Genomic DNA, 14412 nt, shown 5'->3' on the forward strand with positions numbered 1-14412 from the left:
AGGCAGGAGGCCAGGCAGCCTCCTTGCTGTGGCCCCGATGTTCAGGACAGCTGGGGTGAGAATCCAGCCCAGGCGAGGCAGCTCCAGTGTCTCCAAAGCTGGGAGGTGGCTACTGGTGCCACCCTGGTGAAGCTGGTGGGGCGTTTGAACTGGGGTAGAGGCTGAGCGACCCTCGAGGCCTTTTAGACTGGACATTCTCCATGAAGGCGGGGCCGAGTCTGCCTTACTTTATCCATCACCCCAGCGCCTGCATGTACCAGGCACTCAACATGTGCTTGGTGACTGAATGTGTAGAAGAGACTAAGTATCTCTACTGGATAATTTCACATCCAAGGTGGTAGCTATGGAGCTAGATTACAGCATATCAGAGAGCGTGGGTTTGGACTAGATGGTGTCTGAGGGACCTTTCAACTCTAACATGCTGCCTGGCATACAGCAGCATGCGTTTGTTGAAACAGATTCTCCAATTCTCTGGAGGGAAAAAGCATCCACATAACCCTTCCCCGTTTATCTTTGTTCTCATCCATCTTTCGTTAAGTTTCTCCTGGCTGCTGCAAGGGGACGACTGTCCTTCATCCCGCAGACACCTGACGGTTCCAAACAGCCCCGTCTTCAATTTGAGACCCAGTTTTTTCTCTAATTCGCTGTAATGCTCATCCCCTGCCACTAGGGGGGCTGAGGTCTTCCAGATCAGCCTCCAGTTCAAAGGTCTGGGAAACTGGGCAGTAGGCAAAGGCCAGTCCTGAAGACTCAGCAATAGATGCGTAAGCGGCCAGGCGCCTGCACGTCTGAGCTGGGGGCGCAGGGGGATGGCGATGGCTCCTGGGCCGGCAGCCCCTGTGTGGCGGTGGCTGAGGTCTCTGTGTGGCTAAGGGAGGTGGGACTGTGTTAGAGACCCTGTGTGGGCTGTGCCCACGGGGGGGTGACAGCGGCTGCCTCGCCACTCTGAGCCTTGAGCAGTATGAAACTGCTCTCTTTCTCTGGGAGTGCGGGGCTTCTTTTATTTGAAAGGGGCAGAAATACTCAGAAGGAATCTTTCTTTCCTTTACGGAGGAAAATTGTACAGTTACCCTCTGGGCCTCCCTACCGTGTTTGAACCTTCCTGCTTTCTCGCCTCTCACCCCCTCTCCCCCTGCCCCGCCTCTCCTTTGCTGCTTTGTCTCCTCCCTCTCCTCCTCTCTCCTGCGTTCCTCTCTTGGGTTTTGCCTTCCTTGGTGTCTGGCCATGGAGGGTGCAAAGCCAGCAGTGCCGAGCGTTTGCAACCTGCTCTGCAGTCAGGGCTGCGCAGCTCACCCGGGAACATGTGTGTGACACGGCCTCCGTGCTCCTGATGTGTCCGTTTCCAGAGCATGGAGGGCTAGTGAGGTTTAGGCCCTGGTCCAATTTGGGATGTTGACACATGGAGTGGTCCTAGTCTGGAGTGCCCTGCTATGGCAGCAGGTACAGCAACCATTATGGCCACCGAATGTTTACATCTATCTTAGCTTGAAAATCTAAGGAAAAGCATATCCAAAATCCAATCATTTCCACCACGCCACCCCCTGCGCCCACCCCCCAAATGGAGGAGTTTATGTTGTAGCGTATATATTCTCTTTCCCCAGCCATCCCTTCCCTGAAAGAGTTAATAAGGACTGAAATGACCAACCGGCAGGAAGCAACGGGGGAGAAGCGGGGGAGATGCGAGGAAAGGATGGACCATGTTTAATTCATGGATCAGATAATCTCTTGCCCTTGGCAATGTGCAGGATATTTTCAGCCCTGAGCTGGGCAGCCCTTTAGGGAAACGAGTTGTATTTAATTCTATTCATATTTATTAAGCACTCGGTTGTCAGTCACTTGTGTTTGGACTTACAAGAGGCATAAAGTGTAAGGTAAAGGCCCAGTCCTCAGAGATCTTGGAGTCTAAGATAATAAGTATAAGATAAGGCCGCTGAGGTCTATGATGGAGGTTCAAAGTGAGGTCACCTCTGATTGGGGGCATCACGGAGAGGTGACATTTATATGGGCCTGAGCACTTTGGCAGATGGAGAGGAGGAGAAAGATGGAGGGATTAGTCCAAATGGTTGGGACGCATTTGGGGAGCTCTTACGTAGTCTGGCCTGGCGTGTCCATGGAGTATGAACTTCAAGGAGGGAATGTCGAGGTGAAACAGGAGTGCCTGGGCCCGGGGACCAGGAGTGGGCAGAAGCTGGCTAAGCATTTGCTGGCAGAGACTTGGTTCTGTGTGGCCAAGGCTGTGGCAGGAAGTTCTCACCCAAGACTGAGGTGATGACAAGAACAAAAGCAGTGAGCTGGGTCAGAAACCCTAGGAGAAACTGAAGCTCAAAAACTTGGGAGACCCTAAAAGAAATGCACCATCAAGCCATGAAAAGGCTTGAAGGAAACCTGGCTGCATAGTACTGTGTGGATTAAGCTAATCTGAAAAGGCCATGTACTGTGTGATTCCAACTCTATGACATTCTGGAAAAGGCAAAACTATGGAGACATAAAAGCATCAGTGGTTGCTAGGGGTTGAGGGAGGGATGAATAGGCGGAGCACAGAGGATTTTTAGGGCAGAGAAACCCTCTGTGTGATACTATAATGTGGATATACGCCTTTATACATTTGTCCAAACCCATAGAATGTACAACACCAAGCGTGATCCTTAATGTAACTGCGGGCTTTGGGTGATTATGATGTGTCAGTGTAGGTTATCAACTGCGACAAATGTACCACTCTGGTGGAGGATGTTGTTAATGGGGGAAGCTGTGCATGTGTAGGGATGAGGGGTAGAGGGGGAAACCTCTGCGTCTTCCACTCAGTTTTGCCGTGAACCTAAAGCTGCTCTAACAGATCAAGTCTTAAACGACTTGGGAGAATATGTGTTAACCTCAATTCTGGAGAAGACAAAGGCTGGCATGGGGCTGAGACCCCGTGAGCCAGGAGTTTGTGGCTTGGTGGCAGAATGGTCAACAAGAAAGCAGGTTGGATGCAAGTAGGGTGGTGGAGAGAAGAGGAGACGTCCTAGGGGATGGTCAGATCATCAGCTGGTGAACCCAGATCAGTGTAATGAGCAGGTAGAGGGTCTGGGTGGGTTAGGCTGGCTTAAGTGACCAATGGCAGGTGGATGAGAAAAGAGTTAAAAATAGCTGTAGTCTCTGAGCCCCTCTTAGGGGTGCCACTTACAGAAATGGGAGGAGCTTTTGGAGAGGTGTGTTGGTGAGTTCTTTTCTGGGCATGTTGTGTTTGAGGTTTTGGAGGACGCTGGGGAGGAAACTTCAGGTCTGGAGCTGGGGAGAGAGTGAAGCTGTCCAGCTAGGAGTTATCAGTCTAGCCATGGTCGTGGAACTTGTGGGAAGGGATGAGTTCACCAAAGGAAAGAGCATGGAGAGAGAATGTTTTCCATTCTTTTACTCATTCACCTAATGTTTTTTTTTTAAACATATGGGGAGACCAAGGTAGGATGGGTTTTTAAAATTTTTATTTATTTATGACTGTGTTGGGTCTTCGTTTCTGTGCGAGGGCTTTCTCTAGTTGTGAAAAGCGGGGGCCACTCTTCATCGCGGTGCGCGAGCCTCTCACTATCACGGCCTCTCTTGTTGTGGAGCACAGGCTCCAGACGCGCAGGCTCAGTAATCGTGGCTCACGGGCCCAGCTGCTCTGCGGCATGTGGGATCTTCCCAGACCAGGGCTCGAACCCATGTCCCCTGCATTAGCAGGCAGACTCTCAACCACTGCGCCACCAGGGAAGCCCTCACCTAATGTTTGTGTAGCACCAGGAACTGTAATAGGCAATCGTCATTATTCAGAGTCATCTAGGAGCCGAGAGCACTGTTTGGGCTTGGGGAGAAGTTTGCTTATTAAGGTGATGCTGGAGCTAGCGACGCAGGAATATCTGAATTTTTTGTCACTTCTACCCTGGGATGTTTCTGAATAAGATGTGGATATAAGGAACAATAAAGCCCTCTGGGAAACGAGGATTCACTTCATCACGGCTCAGGCCAGTGCTCAGGACTCCCCAGTGCAGAGAGGTGCAGCAAAGCTGCATGGGGGCCCACGGCTCATATTTAATGCCGAAATGGGAATCTCTACCTCCTCTTGGCTCAAATCCAAATTTGATCACCAGCTAGCGTCCACACCCACAGGGTGTGATGGAGAGCTAAGATGGCAGGGCGTTTGGCTCAGGAGAGAGGAACGTCTTGTGAGGGCTTAGTGAGCTTTTCGTGCACAGGGACCTTGCCCACCGGTAAGCAGGGCCTACTCCGGTTCTGCAGTCGGGCTGGCGATTGTTCCTTCCTCGGTGGGAGGAGCAGGGAGTTTCTCAGCCCTTCTGCATGCATGGGCTCCAACCACCACTACAAAACGCTCTACAGAATGTTAGAGCAGGAAATAGCAGGCCCAGAACTGTGATTTGTCCTGAGTTGTGAATAACCCACTGTCCCTCGTTCCTTGAGTTTCTTCCTTTTGGAATCCCTGCCCTCTGCAGCCAACCCGTAAGTGGTAAGACTTCCCTTAATTATTGTGCTCACAGATTGTGGTAGAAAGATGCCCCAAAGATGTCCACGCCCCATCCTTGGAACCTGTGACTGTGTTACCTCACGTAGCAAGAGGGACTTTGCAGATGTGATTAAGTTAAGGACGCCCAGGTGGGGGAATATCTGGGTGGGCCCAGTGTCATCACAAAGGTCCTTTTAAGAGGGAGGCGGGAGGGTCAGAGTCAGAGAAGGAGATGTAATGATAGAAGCAGAGGTCAGAGGGATGCCATCGCTGGCTGAGGCCCACAGCCAGGGAATGCGGGCGGCTCTAGAAGCTGGGCGAGAGAAGGAAACAGATTTTCCCCTAGAGCCTGCAGGACTGTTGACGCTTGATTTTAGCCCCTTGTGACCCATTTTAGAATTCTGACCTGCAGGACTGTAAAATAATAAATATTTGTTGTTTTAAACCACTATGCTTGTGTAATTTGATACAGCAGCTATAGGAAACCAATACACCAGTATATACCTGATTTCCAATATATACCTGATTTCCAATATATACCTACATATAGGTGTTCAATTTAATTTATTGGATGAGTAATTTAACTCTAAAGCCCAAGGTAGTGTTCTTGACAGTATTTTCCCGAATCTACTTGGCTTCATTTGGGTAGGTAGAAACTTGGGGGAAACTGCCCAAGCCAGGAAATCCCCAGGGGCTGCTCCTTTGTTAATTGCAAAATGATCAGTTCTCTAGTCCAGGCCACCCAACGGAGCGGAGCATCTGCTGGGCGGCCCTGCGAGGGCTGACTTGATCACCTCGGCTCTGTCTTACCCTTCACTGCTCCCACACTCTCTCCATCGCAAATCCAAATCCAGGAGATTCCCAGTGAGTTCAGAGAGCCAGGTGGAGTGATTGCTGCACGTGGACGTTGTCCTTGACGAAATCTTAGAGGTCTTGGAATTGGCAGGAATTTAGAGTGAGCAAGGTATGACAGAGAGTGGAGTCAGATGGGCGTTTGTCTCAGGAGAGAGGAACAGTGTGTAAGGGCTTGTTGAACACGTGTGCTTCCTACTCTCAAGGTGCTCATACAGGCCAGTGGCTGTTGTCTGTAATGATCTATGGAAGAGCTCTTGTGTCGGGGCGACAGCTGAAGCTCTGCTTTGCACACAACCTAAGTATCCTGAAAGAGGCGAATTCCCCAACGCTGGGCCTGGGGCCATGCTGGCCACACCCTCAACCAGCTTCTGAGGCCAAGGAGCCATTCTGGGCTGGACTGGGGGGCTGGGGCTGGGGAGGGAGGATGGGGAGCTGGGAACGGGGTGGGGGGAGCCTCCCCCGGAGGACTTTCTGGAGTGTAGAACAGGCACTCCTTGCTTAAGTAGCGCTTTTCAATGTGATAGCTGTGTCTCAGGACCCAGACCAAGCAGGGAAGCTAATTGGACACATACTTCCAAGAAGTTGCAGAAACTAAGCAATTTGATTTTAAAAACTTGGAATTAGGCCTCTTGAGAACCATGTGTAAATTTGCACAAATAAGCGCCAGAGCCATGTGGCCTGGCCCAGCTCCCTCGCTCCGGACAGTGCCCCTGACCCTGCTGCCCTGTGTGTAGCTCTGTTTTTGGCTCTGGGACTCTGGGCTGTCGTGTTGGCAAAATGTGGGCAGGGGTGGGCGGTAGAGGGAAGGACTGTTCCAACAGCCGCAGCAAGGAGAATTCATTCAGTGCATTGGTGTGCTGTTCCTAAACAGCTTTCTATTCACAAGGTTTTAGAGGCCTTATAAACTCTGTGCTTGGAAGTAAGAAGTTAGGAGAAGATTTGTCAGAACCCAACTCCTGAGATGGTGAAGAGAAGGCTCCTTGGCTGTCTGGTGGAGCCGCCATTGCTGCTGCCGGAACTCAGGCAGGGCTCCCCCAAGCTTGGTTTAAGACCTGGGCTCCCTCCTCCTGCAAAGGTGAGGAGGTAGGTATGACCCGCCTGCCTGTGTTCAGTATAGACACTGGCCTGATGACTTCTTCTGGCCCAAGTCAGAGAGGGAGAGAGAGGAGGGCGGTATATCACACACGCACACACACACACACACACACACACACACACACACGTCAACACTGAGTCCAGTGCAGTGGGCAGCTGCCTCTATGATGCGGTTTATTTGGTTGGAAGGAAGGACTTTGGAGTGACAATACAGTTAGAAAAGCAGGGGAATAAAAACAATTAACAGTAAAATAGCTTTGAAGAGTATTTTTCTGATTATATGAATAATTCATATTTATTATAAAAATGCAAATAATACAGGAATGGTATAAGGCAACCACCTAGTGATAACCTCTATTAACGTTCTGGTGACTATACTTTCATCTATCTTTTTATGGATAAGCATAGCATAATTTTACATAGATGAAATTACATGGAATTATGTCATAAATTCTATTTTTTTTACCACCACTTTACTTATTTTTAATATTTATTTTTACTTATTTATTTATTTTTGGCTGTGTCGGGTCTTCATTGTGGCGCATGGGCTTCTCTCTAGCTGTGGCACGCAGACTTCTCTCTAGTCGTGGTGCCCGGGCTCCAGTAGTTGCGGCACGTGGGATCTCTAGTTGTGGCGCGCGGGCTTAGTTGCTCCACGGCATGTGGGATCTTAGTTCCCCAACCAGGGATTGAACCCACATCCCCTGCATTGGAAGGCGGATACTCAACCACTGGACCACCAGGGAAGTCCCTTTACCACCACTTTAAAAGGTTCTGTTTTTTGTTGCTGTTCTTGCTCAACTGTTCCCCCCACCCGTGGGCACTTGTCTTCCCCTCCCATATTCAAGGTCACCAGTGTTGGCAGCCTGGTGTACATCCTTCATATATTTCTTCATGGTCATGTAATCATATACAAACACAAATACTCTTTAAGGGTGTGTCTTGGTCTTGGTTTTAAATTTTTCTGCACCTTGCCTGTCTCACTGGATAACAGATCAACAAAGTCCCTCTCAGTTCAGCAGCATAGATCCAGCTCAGGGCTGCATCAGAAGCCAGGGATGGGATGCGTCACTGCTTAGGCAGTAATTCTCTTACTGATGAGCATTTACTGTGTCTCCAGTTTTTTTTTGCCATGTCAAACAGTGCTTGGACATCTAGTCTTACTTAGTGGTGCCTTTATTTCAATAAGCCAGAACCCCAGAAGCAAGACTGCTGGGTGAAAGGTGTGTATATTTTCCTTAACAAGAGGTGTTATCACATTGCCTTCCAAAGGCTGTGTCCGTTCACATTCTCACCAGTAGTGGGTGGGGCTTTGTTTTTCTCTGCTTCCCCGATAGCAATTGACTTATCACAATTAAATTTCTTTTCCATCTGGTAGGTATCAAGTAATATCTCGTTGTTACCTTCATTTGCATTCCTTCGCCTATCAGTGGGGTTGAGAAACTTCCATAACGTTATTGACCCGTTGGCTATTCCTGCGAAGAAGTACTGCATGGAAGTTTGGCCTGTAATTTCTGGGTTTTGGGGGGATGGAGGGTAATTGGCCTGTGACCTCACCCAGACTTTTCTTCCCTCTGTTCTGCCTAAAGCTAAAGGCTTGGTCGAAAGGGAGCAGGCAGATGGCGTCTGTGTTGAAGCAGATCAACAAGGGGGAATGGGGTAACTTTAATGCCCGGACTGGGACTCCACATAGGGTGGCAGGAAATAATGCGGCCCCAGTCCCCGGGGGGGTGCTGGGTGGTCTGTGCACAAGAGCCAACAGGTTGGATGAGTTTAGCGGCGGTAGGGAGGCTGCTGAAAGTCAGGTTGGCACAAGCGTCCGTCCCAGGTAATCAGTCCTTCTGCAGTCAGCTGGGCTCTAGCCAGTTTCTTGGTATAGGAGGAAAGGGGATGGGGTAAGGGGAACAGACTCAAGGCCCCTAGGAGAGGGGTAGACGAGGGCTAAGCAGTGCTGGGGCCCTGACAAGTACATTCTTGATTCAGCAAGCAAGTCCTATACTGGGCAGGGTGCCTGAGGAAGGATCCTGGTTGTACAAACACATCCACATAGAAAGAGCATGAAGGACAGCAGAGACGCCCCACAGGGTTACCTCTGGACCTCCTTTAGAAACCAAACCCAGGGAAGCAAAACTAAGTCTAGGCTGGAGCAACTGGTGGGCCTGGGGCTGCTAATGTGCTTCCTGTTCCTGGTGAGGATGGCCCAGGTCATGGGCTTCTGTTCTGCACCCAGACCTATCCAGGCAGGTCTCAGCAGCTCTGGCTGTGCAGGAGTAGAGAGGGCAGAGGTAGCGGAAATGAGGCAGAAGCAGGAATCATCAGAAATTTCCTTCACTAATGGTGAGGGCCGACGCAAGGAAAGGAAAACATTTTGTACCAACCCAGTTGAGTGGCCACGTTTTAATGGCTAAAATAAATTGTTGATTAGGTTACATTTTCCTTCTAAATCATTTTTTGGCTAATCATGTTTCAAACTGGGAAGACCTCATCATTAGAAGCGCCTGTAGTTTATTACACATTGCGTCTGCATTTCAAGTTTTTCTTCCTTAAGTTGTGGGTCTGCATTTCTCAGACCAGTATTTTACATGAGGAGCAATTGGGTTTCAGGTATTTCTACCTTTATATTGGTCACTTGTACACACTTCTCTCAGGAAGGAATCTGTTAAAGAAAATATAAGACTGTCTTAGGCTTTCACTCTGTGGATGGTGAAGCTGTATGAACGCAACATGAACTCTGTTACTGTTGCTTTTTAACACTGTTGCAAGTCAGTGTGGACTCCAGAGGCCTCCTACTAGGTCAGCTATCCGTTTTGAACAAAGGCAGCTGTGTTCCAGCCCCTCTCTCTTTTTTAACCTAAGCTTAAAGATTAGAAGTTGCTTTTGGATAATTTAGGTGCATGTCTCCTTGCTATGGAGCTTGTCTTTTTTTTTTTTTTTTAATAGGATTTTCTATATGCTGATAATACAGTTTTTTTCTTTTTTAACTTTGGTCATAAGCTAAGAATGACTGCAATAGACACTTATTTTAGCCATTGTGTGAAGCCTAGTTCTAAAACCAGCATCAGCAGATGTCCTGCAAAATTTAATTGGTTACATCCAATAACTCCATATAGCAGGTCACTTCCTTTAGTTACTTTGGGACACACTTTGCATGTAACTCATCCTGAAGAATTCATTAGGAAGCTGTGTTGTTCAAAGCCAGCTATTTCCAAGAAAGGAGGCTGCCAACCCATTCCATATGTGTCCAGCCAACCGTGAAAAAGCACCTCTAAATTACCCCCTGCTCACTTGACTGAGGAAGTAGCATTTGTTTTTATTTTCTAGGACAGACAGTCAATCAGTCCTATGTGATGGAAATAAAGACAAATACCACCCCCCCACCCCCCCGCCAAAAAGCCAGCTGTTTCACAGGAGTGTTACTGAGATCAAACAAACAAACAAACAAACAAACCCCTCTGCTGAGCAACTGGTAACTAGTCGTACTTGCTTTGAAATTTCTCCAGGTCAAAATGGTTCCATTCTGTGCACTATATAGAATGTTGAGGACTTGTTGAATCATCTGTTCACATACTGGAATGTATCCAGAGTATTTATTTATTTGTTTGTTTTGGTACCAAATTACTTTATTTGAAGGAATGGTACTAAGGAAAGAACTTAAGTAGATGTTTTGGTATTAGAGTATTTATTTGTTTAATTTTTCGTTAGACCTGGCCTAACCTTCATGCCTCTGGTTGGCTCTGTATTGGGCAGGGTCCCAGTAGAAGACATATAACACATTCAGAGGAGGGTTTAATGAAAGGACTATTTACAGAGGAGGGGCTGGGATAAGAAACCAACAGGGATGGTGAAGCACCAGGGTCTAGCAGAAGGGGAAGCTGTTACTCCCCTAGGTCTGGAGAGGCAAGAGGGCGGCAGTTACCAGAACTTCATGAGAGTTATGGGGTTGGGGGTGCCTCCTGATGGGCCTCAGGTAGAGGAGCAGAGACACTGCCAAGCCAAGGTCCAGCAGGAAGGGACCTGGGGAATAAGTACCCTGCTGGTGGCTCCTATTGGCCTGACATAATGAGAAGCCAGAGGGCAAGGAAGGCCAGGTGGTACATTTCTCAGAGACTGAGCATGGGGTGGAGGAGGGTGGAACGGGATCTGGAGGGGCAGATGGGGGCTTTTCAGCATCGCTCACCTTCAGGTGGAAGGAAAATGGACATCCAGGCAGGAGAGAGGAGCCTGGTTAGACGCCTCAATTTTCACAAGTCATTGTCAGTGTCACTGGTGGCCACTGGAGCTCCGTGTGGTAGGAGAAGCACAGATCACCTGCAGTTGAGGTCTCTGCTGGGAAACCCGACCTCTTTCTGCGTGTTCTCCAACTGTTCAGATGCCTTTTTGGGAGATAGATTAGTAGGAGACTATTTGCAGCACATTCAAAATCTGGATGCTATTGTCCTGCCTGCATAAAATGTTTTTCCTGAGTCACATTTTGTGTTGCCTTCTCAGCCATCATTGAGGGTGGCGCCAATGAAAAGTCTAATACTTATTGCTCGTGTGTGTCCTCGACTGTGGTTAAAATAGTGCGGTAAATAATTTTCAGATGTGAGTGTTGGGGATAGCTTGTTTCCTCCGAGGAACCCTTTTTCTTTCTGGACGTTGAGAACTACATATCTGATTTCTGTTCCTACTTTAGCTTCTGGGAAGCTTAGATCCAAATTTTGAAGCCAACTAATTTGGCTTCCTTTGGGATCCTAGAGTATGTGTGTGTGTGTGTGTGTGTGTGTGTGTGTGTGTGTGTGTGTGTGTGTGTGTGTGTGTGTGTATTTCCTTCTCTCAACTATGGGTAAATTCAGTTAATCACTTAGGGGGTCTGGAGGAGAACGGTCTGGATGGAGGTTCTGAATCCTGGGACCTGCCTCATGATGGATGGACATGTGACTGCCCTCAGGGAACTGCCCTCCTGAATGCTTGAGTCCCCCAGGGCTCCATCTTTGGTGCGGAGATAATTTGTCCTTAAGCACAAACATTTCCACCTAGGAAGACTAGCGTGGGGTAGGAGAAGGACGTCCCCCACTTTGTCTGCAAGAAGCATTGGGTGGGTGGTGTGATCAACTAATGAAGTATTTATACAGATATTTTGAGAAGTTTAAAATGTTTCATACTTGTTCATGCACTCATTTAATGTTTATTGCAAACACTGGGCCAAGGATACAAAGATGGGGAAACTCGTTCATTCATCTTTTTAATAGATATTTATTGAGTAACTACTGTGTGCCTGGTCCTGATCCAAGAGCTGAGGATGCAGCCATATAAGGAAAAGCTGAGGGTTTTTCCTTTCTGTTGTGTTTCCTTTAATGCTTCACTTCTGGTCACCAAGTATGTGGAGGTTTTTTCCGCACACCAAGAAATCAGCTGGGTGTCCTACAGTTTAACTCAATTCTAACACTGTCTGCATGGAGATAGTGTCAGATCCCACAGTTTAAGGGCTCAGTCCCACAAGACGGCTGCCCATTTCAGATGTCAACTGCAAATGGTAGGTCCCCACTTTACATGCAACTTCTGGCTACAAACTGGAGGTTCCCACGACCCCCTCCTCAGTTTCAATTAATTTGCCTCAGCGGCTCACAGAACGCAGGGAAACACTTCTTACGTTTACCAGGTTATTAAAGGATATGATAAAGGATACAGATGAACAGCCAGATGAAGAGATACGTAAGGTGAGGATGTCTTCAGGAACCTGTGAGCTCTCCAAACCCTATACTCTTGGGATCTTATGGAAGCTTCCTCTTATGGGCGTCATCAATCATTTACTCATTTCCAGCCCCTCACCCCTCTCTGGAGAATGGGGAGCTGAAAGTTCCAAGCTTCTAATCATGACTTGGTCTTTCTGGTGACCAGCCCCCATCTAGGAGACCACCCAGAGTTGCCTCAATAGGGTGAAAGATGCTCCTCGTCCCTTAGGAATTTGTAACAGTTTTAGGAACTCTGTGCCAAGAACAGGGGCAGAGAACAATATATCTATTTTCTATTATCTCGCAGTAGTGATGAACAAAACAGTGTCTCCTCTCACAGAGCATTGCATCCTGAAATCCCACTCATAACCCAATGGGATCCTTTGCGTATGTTCTTTGCATGTGTGCTATGTGCCAGGACTCACTTTTGAGGTCAAAGCTATGTTTCCAATTAGGGTTTATAGATCTAAATTACTATGTTAAAGATGTTTGTATTTGCAAAGAGATTTATAGCTTTTTTTCCATTCTCCCAACACCATGGAATGGTGTCTACAGGTAAGAGTTAAAGACTTAGTGATAAACCTGAGGACTGTGTCTGTAGTTCCTGAGAAGGCTAATGTGCTGGGCTTTTATTGTCTGAGGGGTGCTGCAGGTGATGTGACGTGATAACATTCTCCAAGTCTCACACAGCACATTAGAGCTGGAGCGATAGTCAGGTCGTTCTCAACTGGCCCTGGCAATGCTATCCTCCAGTTCTGATTTAACAGATCCAGGGCAGGGCCCGTGCCCCCTTGTATTTCGACAACTTCCCTAAGAAAGCTGAAATGCTTACCATTCCTGTCCCGTGTTCAGAAATGCTGATCTGCTCCCATGTGCTGATTTGTCACACAAGGAAACTGAGGCACAAGAGGGCAAAGAGATTGCCCAACATCACACAGTCAAGAGCAAAGCCAGGACCCAAACTCAAGTTCCTGACTCCCATGCAGGAAAGTGCCCTTTCCGTGAGCCCAGGCTGTTTACCTTATATGAGCGTGCAGGTAGTGAGGGTAGGGAGGTGGGGTGTTGACACACCCTTGCCGTGAAGTTATCCATCCCGCTTTCTCCCCTGCTCTGGAAGGAGTGCCAGCAGGAGCATGGCCTGGGCATTTTGGTTTCATTCTCACTTGATACTGTAGTTGCTGTTCTTCCACTGAAGTATTTCAATTATTAAATGTATAGTGCCTGGCTCTTAAGACTTCTCAAAGCAGATGGTACTCCTTTAAAAACCTTAATAAACAAAATGTTTAGGTATTCCCCTGGTGGTGGGAGGGTCTCTCGGCAGGAGATCATTCCAGCAGGCATTTGCTACCAGAAGTGTCATAGCAGCCCATGTAGGTTTCCACAGAGAGTTCTGGCTCAGCCTTCCTTCACCAAACTCATTCGTGGGCGTGTGTGGGTTTGGAGGAAATGACTCCCAGAAAAAGGCTTCACAAGGAAGGAGTCTGCCCATTAGGTGCACCATGGAGGCTGAGTTGAGTGCATGTGATCCAGTTTTTCTTAGTGATTGATTCCATATTTGGTTTTGAGGACTTGAATGTTAAAGCCTAACATTCTAGTGCTGGTACAAATCCTTCTAGATTGGGAAAAGAATTCTGTTGTGTTTTTTTTTTTAATTGAAGTATAGTTGATTTAGAATGTTGTGTTAGTTTCAGGTGTACAGCAAAGTGATTCAGTTATATATCAATATATTCATATGTATGTGTGTATATATATATATATATATATATATATATATATATATATATATGTATATATATATATATTCTTTTTCAAATTCTTTTCCCTTACAGGTATTACAAAATATTGAGTATAGTTCCCCATGCTATACAGTAGATCCTTGTTGGTTATCTATTTTATACATAGTGGTGTGTATATGTTAATCCCAAATTCCCAATTTATCCCTCCCGCCTCCTTTCCCCTTTGGTAACCATAAGTTTGTTTTCTGTGTCTGTGGGTCTATTTCTGTTTTGTATGTAAGTTCATTTGTATCATTTTTTTTTTTTTTAAGATTCCACATATAAGCAATATCATATGGTATTTGTCTTTGGCTTACTTCACTTAGTATGATCATCTCTAGGTCCATCCATGTTGCTGCAAATGGCAATATTTCATTCCTTTTTTATGGCTGAGTCATATTCCGTTGTATATATATATACAGCACATCTTCTTTATCCATTCATCTGTCGATGGACATTTAGGTTGCTTCCATGTCTTAGCTATTGTAAATAGTGC

The 14412-nt window shown here is 47.2% G+C and overlaps 1 protein-coding gene across 1 annotated transcript in view; it reads left to right on the forward strand.

Annotated features, from left to right (window-relative positions):
* The window catches only part of CNIH3 (cornichon family AMPA receptor auxiliary protein 3), a 125010-nt gene that overhangs the window by 19598 nt on the left and 91000 nt on the right, over window positions 1-14412 (forward strand). The gene's annotated exons all lie outside the window — the stretch shown is intronic.

The sequence above is a fragment of the Balaenoptera physalus genome (assembly GCF_965194825.1).
Source record: "Balaenoptera physalus genome assembly, chromosome: 1".
NCBI lineage: Eukaryota > Metazoa > Chordata > Mammalia > Artiodactyla > Balaenopteridae > Balaenoptera > Balaenoptera physalus.